The 9108-nt window shown below is 43.5% G+C and overlaps 1 pseudogene; it reads right to left on the reverse strand.

The window, feature by feature from the left end:
- Positions 1 to 724: 724 nt before the first annotated feature.
- On the reverse strand, positions 725 to 6357 carry LOC117536538 (annotated as a pseudogene).
- Positions 6358 to 9108: the final 2751 nt, after the last annotated feature.

The raw sequence follows: 9108 nt of genomic DNA on the forward strand, positions 1-9108 counted from the left end.
ATAATCTAGTAGCCCTAGTGAGGTCCCGATCATCGCTGATTGAAGCTTTAATTTGTATTGCCTAAATATTATGAATGTTTTTCTACATTTAATCCCTCATTATTGCAAGAGACAGTACATGTAAATGATCATGGGCAATGGTAAAATAAACATGTGTTAGCACTCAACAAGATTTATTTGTGTTCTTGTTATATATATCGTCATTGTGTGGAGAACCAAATCTGATGTGTCAGTAAAACCTTCTCTCCTTTTTCTCTCTCTCTCTCTCTCTCCACACACACACACACACACACACACAACCACCACACACACACACACACACACACACACACACACACACACACACACACACACACACACACACGGACAGCTCTGTCTTTTTGTTTGAAGTTGCACACTGACCTTCTGCCAACGACATACTCAATCAGTCTGTACTGCATACTGTTTACTAAATTAACAATTGAACATATCATTACCAGAATACTGGTCAAGCTGAAGTCAACACAGGTTAAAAACTACTACTTCTTCCACACAATGTAATATTTTCCAGTTTTATTCTGTATTCAATTATTTAATATCTTTAGTTACATATGTTTTACTACATTAAATAATGTCTAATCTTTCTTCAGCCATTACACATTGCATTCTGACTCAGCAACAATAGCAACAATATGTCCATCTGAACAGAGGTTTTTTTAGAATGTATCTCAACCCCAGCCCGTCATTACAGTATTTTAGAATCACACGAGTAAGACTGAAGTATCTTAAGGGTAACAATGAGCTTGATAGATTTTCTAAACCAGGGGTATAACGAGGCATAAATCAATGGGTTCAGACAAGAGTTAAAATACAGCAACCAGAAACCCGAAATGGTTGAGGTTGAACTACTATTTTCAATATCCTCACCTATAAGGGATGGAGCGTAATATGGAAAAAAAACATATTAGAAACACAAGGACAACAACACCAAGAGTCCTGGCTGCTTTCATCTCAGATTTCTTAACAGTTGCACCAACTGAACGTTGCATAGTGACAGCGATAACATGAGATCGCATGGCTCGAGCCTGAGGACACAGCCACCACAAACACTAACACTCTGATATACACGAGAACTATGATAACAGTAATGGGGGCAATAAAGGTAACGACAAAGTCAACAGCTCCTGTGATTGTCAGTCAAACAAGCTACACACTCTCCATGGCAAGAATTCTGTGAATCAGGTTGTCTCAGAAAGTCCTTTAAAATGAGACAATTATAGATAAACAGAGCCAATCCAACAAAGACAGATGCAGATTTTTGTTCTGTTGAGAGTTACTCTGATGGTGTAATGTAGAGGGTCACATATAGCAAAATAACGATCAATGGATATGAGCACCATGTTTCCAACCGTAGAAGAGGTAATGACAAAAGTAAACAATTAAATACAGAGCACACGTCAGGTCACCCAAGTACCAGCAAGCCTCTGTTGAAATGATTGTAACAGGCATCAAAATAGGCCCACAAGGAAGTCTGAGACAGCCAGGGAGAGGATGAGGAGGTTAGTGGGGGTGTGGAGCTGCCTGGAAAGGAAGAATATCATCATAAATAAGATTATCAACAATAGCTTGTAACAACAAACAGCAGTAAAACACAAAAAAGAATTGAATGGATATGCATTTGTTGTGGAGTGCCTGCTTTAACTATTTTGACACACAACGACAGGTTTGAATATGTTATCATTTAAAACAGAACATTTATTATCTGAAACATTAATTAAAAGGAATGCGTTGCTAAATCATGTTACTTTTCAATCATTAACATATATAAGTTTAAGCTGAAAGTTTGTCTGTGCCTGAAGTGGGAGATAGAGATGATGACCAGCAGGTTGAGAGCTGCAGTGATCAGAGCGATGAAGGACAGCAGGATGTAACCAAGCAGGACATCTGACTGAGCTGTCGTAGGCTTCCTGCAGGATTTGTTGAAGAGTTGTGGAAAGCAGAGTTCAACCATTTGGCGAAGTCTCCATCTGCAGAGAGACGTGTTGAGAAGCTGCTGTGTTCTGGCAAAGCTCTCGTTCTACAGCTGATATATCTTCTCTTCTGTCTTGCCTACTTTCTCTCTAGCTAAGACTGAAATCCCTAAACTCACTTTGTTTTCTGCAGTCATCTTCATCTCAGTCTTCATCATTTGCTTCCATGCATCAGATGTAATGGCTGCCGGATTTGGCACTCCCCCACTAACATTGGCCAGGACGGTCATCCTCTCACAAAAATGACCTGGTGTTAGTTATTACCTTCATGTTTAACCATACAAAATCAATTTACTCTGGATTCATGGTGTATTAAATGGCAGGGGGGCTTCTAAATCTGGCAGAGCTGGTGGTATTGCTGCCGGATTTGGCACCCTCCAGTAATTCTTGCCAGGATGGTCATAATCTCATCAAAATCACACTGGTGTTACTTATTACCTTTTTGTGTAACTAAACAAAAGCATTTTACTCTGATCCCGTTAGAAACAATGTTTAAGCCCCTGTCACACTGTCCCGAAATTGACACCAGATGGACACACGAATATGGAATTGTGAATTTCGCACGAAGATGGCCCTGAAGTTGGTTAACAGCCAAGCAACAGCCTAAGCAAGTACGATGCCTACAGAAGGCCACACAATGGCACCCGAACCACACACACAAATATGGTCCTAGACTTTACTGATGATTTAGAAGTACAGTATCCAGACTCAACGTAAGAGCTTGTGCCTCTTCGGGGGGGGTGCTAACATTTAAACATACACTTTATTCTTTACTTTCTCCGTTTTTTTATGTAGATTAGAAGATATACTTATCTCCGTTAGGTTGTTTCCATAGCAACAACAACTTCCTGTCAACAGCGTAAACTCGCCTTCAAAATAAAAGCATCTAAATAAAACAGGAAGTTAACCTACATTACATTTAAGACATACAACTGCAACGAAAGTAACAACAACAATGTAATATCCTTTTCAGTTTCACAGAACACAAGTTGGGTTATTTACATAATATAATAATAATAATGCATTACATGTTTTATTAGAGCACTTTTACAGGTGCTCAAAGCGCTTTACAAGTACACATTAATAATAATAATAATAATTCATTTATTTTATATAGGCGCCTTTCAAGGCTCTCAAGGTCGCCGTACAAACACATAAAAAACAAGATACACAATACCTAACACCAGCATAAGAAACATAAACAAGACAATGCAACAAATCAAATAAATAAAACAGAGGATGTGTGATGGATAATGATCAGGGTGGATATGCGAGTGTGAAGAGATATGTTTTGAGGCGTGATTTGAAAAGGGGAGAGAGTCAGTGTTGCGGATGTCAGGTGGGAGGGAGTTCCAGAGGCGGGGTGCAGAGCGGCTGAAGGAAGCAGAAGATCTGAGTGTGCGGCGGGTGTGTTGATGTGCAGGAGGTCGGAGAGGTACAGAGGAGTGTGTAAGAGTCATTACTGCGGACATTACCCACAGAGCAAATGGGGAAGGGGGTAAAGTGTCTTGCCCAAGGACACAACGGCCTGACGCAGTGGCGGCCGAGGCGGGATTCGAACTGGAGTTCACCAACGCCCCTTGATCTGATGACCAACGCTCTAACCACTGCGCCAAAACCACCCAATATGTTTGCATAATTTTGTTGTCCAATAAATGCAATGTCGTCGAAATACGATGGCTAACGACAGCATTGTTGTCATTGTTCATATAGTCGTGTTGCCTTCCTTGCTTCTTGTTTCCTTCGTATTGTCTTCGTGAGGCGAAAATTGCCAGATGGTACCGGTGATCACACAAAGTAAAGACAAAGATGACACGATTTGACAAGATGCCCTCACAAGTGCCTTTTGTCAAAGCATTAATTCATGGTTTTTACTAACCAGTATGTAGTCGTTCCGGCATCATTTTGAAACGTGTATTACAATTACATCACGGTAAAATATGTTCATTTAGTAGTTGGTATCTACCATATTATTTACATGGAGATGAGCCCCGCCCCCTTGCCAGCACGTCCTGTTTGAATGACGCGCTGACAGCCGCGGTGAAATTTGAGCGATTAGAGCAATTTGCATTTGGGTACTGATTTCCCCCCATTCCTGACACCGTTAAGGCTATCCACGACGTCACTCCTCTATACCTCTCCGACCTCCTGCACATCAACACACCCACCATCACTCTTAGTTCTTCTGCTTCCCTTCCACTGAAACACCCTGGGGTCAAGAGCCTTCAGCTGCTCTGCATCCCGCTTCTTGAACTCCCTCCACTGGACATCCAAATTATTGACTCTCTATCCTGCAATGGAAATGATGATTATCAGAGAAAGGAATGCTATGATGTCATTTAACCAACCCGGTATCACGGCAAGACGTGAACATGTAACGATTTACCATGCTAGGAGACGTGAAGATGTCACGATTTCGTCCCTCAAACGTGACAGTTACACGGTATTGTTAACATGGCCCAACCAGTGGAGATATACCCGGAAATGCCAAGTAAATGTTACCCCGACGGTCGGTTGTTATTGTCAATATTAATATAATAGTGATTTATTTTTTAATAGTCACACTCGATTACGCCGATTTTCTTGTTGCCCCAGCTGGTCGACACCTTTTAGCAGAAAAAAAGGCTACATTAATGTATTAAATCGATGTTAATCCATGTGCATTGCGTTCCAAGAATGCAGGGTTGTTGGTTGTTCCTAGAGTCTCTAAAAGTACAATGGGAGCCAGAGCCTTTTCTTATCAAGCTCCACAGCCTATCCGTTTTTAAGAGTGCGCTTAAGATCTTCCTTTTTGATAAAGCTTATAGTGATAAAATAAAATAATCTAATAAGAGTGCATTAACGTAGATACGTTGTGCCTCTTCACCTATACATTTTAGTTCTTACTCTTTCACTTAAATCCTAAAAACGTAGATCTTATTTTTAAAACTTTATCCAAACCTTTCCCCTCTATGACCTCTCGAGGTTATTAGAGGGTAACAGGTTGCAGAGAACGCCTAGCCTAGCCGGGGCGTGTGGAACGTAGCCACTGACCCACTCCTACCTCTGACAAATTCAGGTTCCAATGGGGACCTTTCTCCCTGTGTGTGCCTCTACACCTCTGTTTCCTACTTCTTACTTGCTACCCTTTTCCCTCAACCTATCCTAAGGGAGTGCATGTATGTAGACACGTTAGTTTAGCTGCTATAGGCTTGGACTGTTAAGGGGGGCACCTTACTCCGTCTTTCTGTCTGTCTGTACCTGTGTACTCTCATGTTCCGATTAACCCAGTTTCCCCCAAATCTCTTTTTTGTGTCCATATCTACGCCGGGATCCTGAGTCGTGGCTAATCCTGTTGCTGTGGTCGTGTGTCCTGGATCCTCTATCCTGAGTACTGGATCTGAGTCCTGGACTTCGAGTCATGGCTGAACCTGTCTCTGCGGTCCTGCCAGACTCTCACCATACTACTTCCCTGATGGCTCCCACAAGATTGCTGACATCCTCGTGGATTCATTCTTATTATAGACACATGCATTTCCTAACATTTGATCTACATATGTTGTAAATGTAATATCTTTTCGATTTACACACAGCATCGTCTGTCCGTCCTGGGAGAGGGATCCCTCCTCTGTTGCTCTCCCTGAGGTTTCTCCCATGTTTCCCTTTAAACTGTGGGTTTTCTCTGGAAGTTTTTCCTTGTACGATGTGAGGGTCTAAGGACAGAGGGTGTCGTATTGTCATACTGATATTCTGTACAAACTGTGAAGTCCACTGAGACAAATGTAACATTTGTGATATTGGGCTATATAAATAAACATTGATTGATTTATTGATAGATTGATGTGTGTGGATGTGGGATTAACGGACGTGACGTTGTGCGATTGCGTTGCCAGGCAACAGCTTCGGTTCATGTTAATTTATAAACTCTTCAACTAGAACCGTAGTTATATTTAAAAACATTTTAGAAGGCCTCACGAAATACTTTAATGTAAATGTGAAGGAATGTGTGTATAACAAAATACATCCGTCATAAACAATACCGGAAACAGACGTAGGTAAGATCCTCAGCTCGGTGATTCGATGGTTTAGCCGCAATGCACGTTTGGAAATGGTGTTTATGCGATGTGAAATCCGATGCTCTGACCATTCCACTTCCTGCCTGCCTGACATTACCTTACGGCTGCGTCGCGTCAAAAATAGGATTCATCCTAATTTTAGAGGAGCCCTGTGCCGAGACTCTTCTGAGCCGTAACGGAGCGTCCAACAGCAGCGTGCGTTGACGCTTGGAGGTGGGCGTATCTGAAGCTTGGGGATTTTTTGCGAGCAACACGACCAACAACCAATCACATGAATCTCCCGCCCCCGACATACAAAGCAATAGCAATGTTAAAACGAAGTAAACTGGATATAAAATCCCCAAACAGGCGAAAACCTACCAGTTTCACCCACTGTCTCTGCCACCTCCCTCCATGCCTCGCTCCTCCGGTTTGTATCCCGGTAGATGAACAGAGACTGATCATACAGCACCGGGTGATTCACTACCGCTACAATGAATTTTCCCTCAATTTGTTTGAATATGAGGAAATGACCTGCGTAGTCTCTCCCAGCATACACGCGGTTTGATTGGCTAGCGATTGTACTGGCAGATTTGCATAAACTGGATTTCATTGGCTGACGCCTCCGTCGAGGCGTCAAAAGTTGAACATTGCTCAACTTTTGACGCCAGCTACGCCAGCAACGCTCCACGTCGCTTCCCAAAATGCAGTTCGGCTAAAAGTGACGTCACCCCATTCAAAGTGAATGGGCAGAAGCGTTGGAAGCTTCAACGCACGCCGCTGTGTGGACGGGCCGTAACGCACTGCGTGTGGTGGAATAGCACCCATGACTAGAGTGGCCGCGATCTGTGCGAACGCCGCGGCGTAGCCGTAATGCGGCCGTAGCGCGGCCGTGACGCGACGCAGACGGAACCGGTGGAAATTAGGGGTTAGCATTCGCCTATACTGCCTATGCCAAGGGCCGGCCCTGGGTGAGAAGCTGCTGTGTTCTGGCAAAGCTCAAAGTTGATATATCTCTTCTCATCCGTCCTGCCCCTACTATTACTTTCTCTCTAGCTAAAACTGAAATCCCTAAGCTTACTTTGTTTTCTGCAGTCATCTTTATCCCAGTCTTCATCACTTTCATGCAACCATATTTCGTAATTCCCGGCATTGACATCATCTTATTTGATTATGGATGCCACTTTTTCCTTCTCATCAAGAGTGGTTTTACAGTGTAAAGAATCTTAAAAGATTAACATTTTTCTTGAAGTATTGAAACCAAGTGGGCCATGCTGATAAGTTACATTGTGGGAGTGGCTCCTCAGAGTTATGGTCAAAGGATCAATGAAGCCAACTTGCTTCTAGACAATGGATTAGGTCTTTTAGCCTTTTGGGCCTGGTTGTTCCAGGGTTATTTTTGAAACAAAAACGACATAGAGATTGGGAAGGCCAATGAGATTGACTGTTGGTTTGTCTCAAGAAAGGTCTGGCAGCCCCCAGATGACTCAGGAAAGGGACACAGGGTTTCAGAGTGTTCAGCTCAGGAGGAGAGCTGCTGATATCCTGATACTGTCAGGCACTTTGAAGGGCTCCCAAACACATCCAAAATGTTGTCGATGGATAATGAAAAGTTGAAAGATTATAGGGAAGCATTACCCATATCCCAATATCACAGTGCCAGGTATGGATGAGATTTGCCCAGCAATATTAAAGGCTGTAGACCTTGTTCAGGTTTCTGGCAGACATGTCTCTTCAATCTTGAGTGATGGTCAAGGGCTAACTCCTCTTTTATATCAAGGTATCATGTTGCTCAACCACCCAGGAAAAGCTTATGCCAAGGTACTCAAAGGAAGATCTGACCAATTGTATTGAACATCTTGCTGTTGTGCTTAGCTGTCCCCTTTGTTAGAAGAATCCTTATACTTCCTGTACAAAGTAAAACCATTTACTTCTGAAAGGATTGATGAAAGGGTGTCAGAGGCCTCGGTGTGGTGAGACAAGGAATTCCTAACTTTTCACATGGAATTCACAACTTGTGGTAAATATGTGCATCTTACAATATGTTTTTTCTCCTTGCCCTGAGGGAGGCAGCTCACCGGCCTCGGTGGCAGTGGTGGGGGAGTGGCAAGCCTGCATGCTCCACCGCCATAGTAATCACCGCCGGGAAGTCCTGCCGCTGTGGACCCTCCTGGGGCCGGCCCCGGAAGCATCAGACAACGAGGCGTCGTTGTCGTCTTCCTCCTCGACGAACGGGGCTGCCTGGCCCGCTGGCATGGCGAACACGAAGGGCACACCGACATCCTGCTCCTCCATCTCCACCACCTCGAGGTCCCAGTCCTCCACCTCTTCCGGCGAGACATACTGCGCCTGGAAGTGCTCCAGACGCAGGTGGCGGCTGAGCCGCGGGATCAGGCGGCAGGCGTTGCAGGCCACTTCAAGACACTGGTACTTGCGTACCATGCTGTGAATGGATCTGGCCCTTCCTACATCTCGGACATGGTTAAACTGTACACCCCAGCACGTGCACTCTGCTCTGCATCAGCCAAACGGCTCGCTGCACCCGCACTGCGAGGAGGACCCAAGTTCCCATCAGCAAAAACACGGTTTGCTATCCTGGCTCCAAGATGGTGGAATGAGCTCCCCATTGACATCAGGACAGCAGAAAGCTTACACATCTTCCGGCGCAGACTGAAAACTCATCTCTTTCGACTCCACTTCGAGAAATAAAATTACTAACAAAGCACTTATATACTAATAAAGGACTGGTTTATCTAAAGCCAGTAGAGTAAGACTTGAAATATGTTGGTTCTATGAAACTTGATGTAGGCCTACTTGATATGATTCAAGTACATCTGTTTTCTTCAAGTTTGTATCTTCTTGGTCGAATGAACTTATTCTAAGTCGCTTTGGATAAAAGCGTCAGCTAAATGTAATGTAATGTAATGATTGATGAAAGGGTGTCAGAGGCCTCGGTGTGGTGAGACAAGGAATTCCTAACTTTTCACATGGAATTCACAAATTATGGCAAATATGTGCATCTTACAATATGTTTTTATCCATTCCTTTAGCTTTTACATTAACAC

This window comes from Gymnodraco acuticeps, unplaced genomic scaffold (assembly GCF_902827175.1).
Source record: "Gymnodraco acuticeps unplaced genomic scaffold, fGymAcu1.1, whole genome shotgun sequence".
Taxonomy (NCBI): Eukaryota; Metazoa; Chordata; class Actinopteri; order Perciformes; family Bathydraconidae; genus Gymnodraco; species Gymnodraco acuticeps.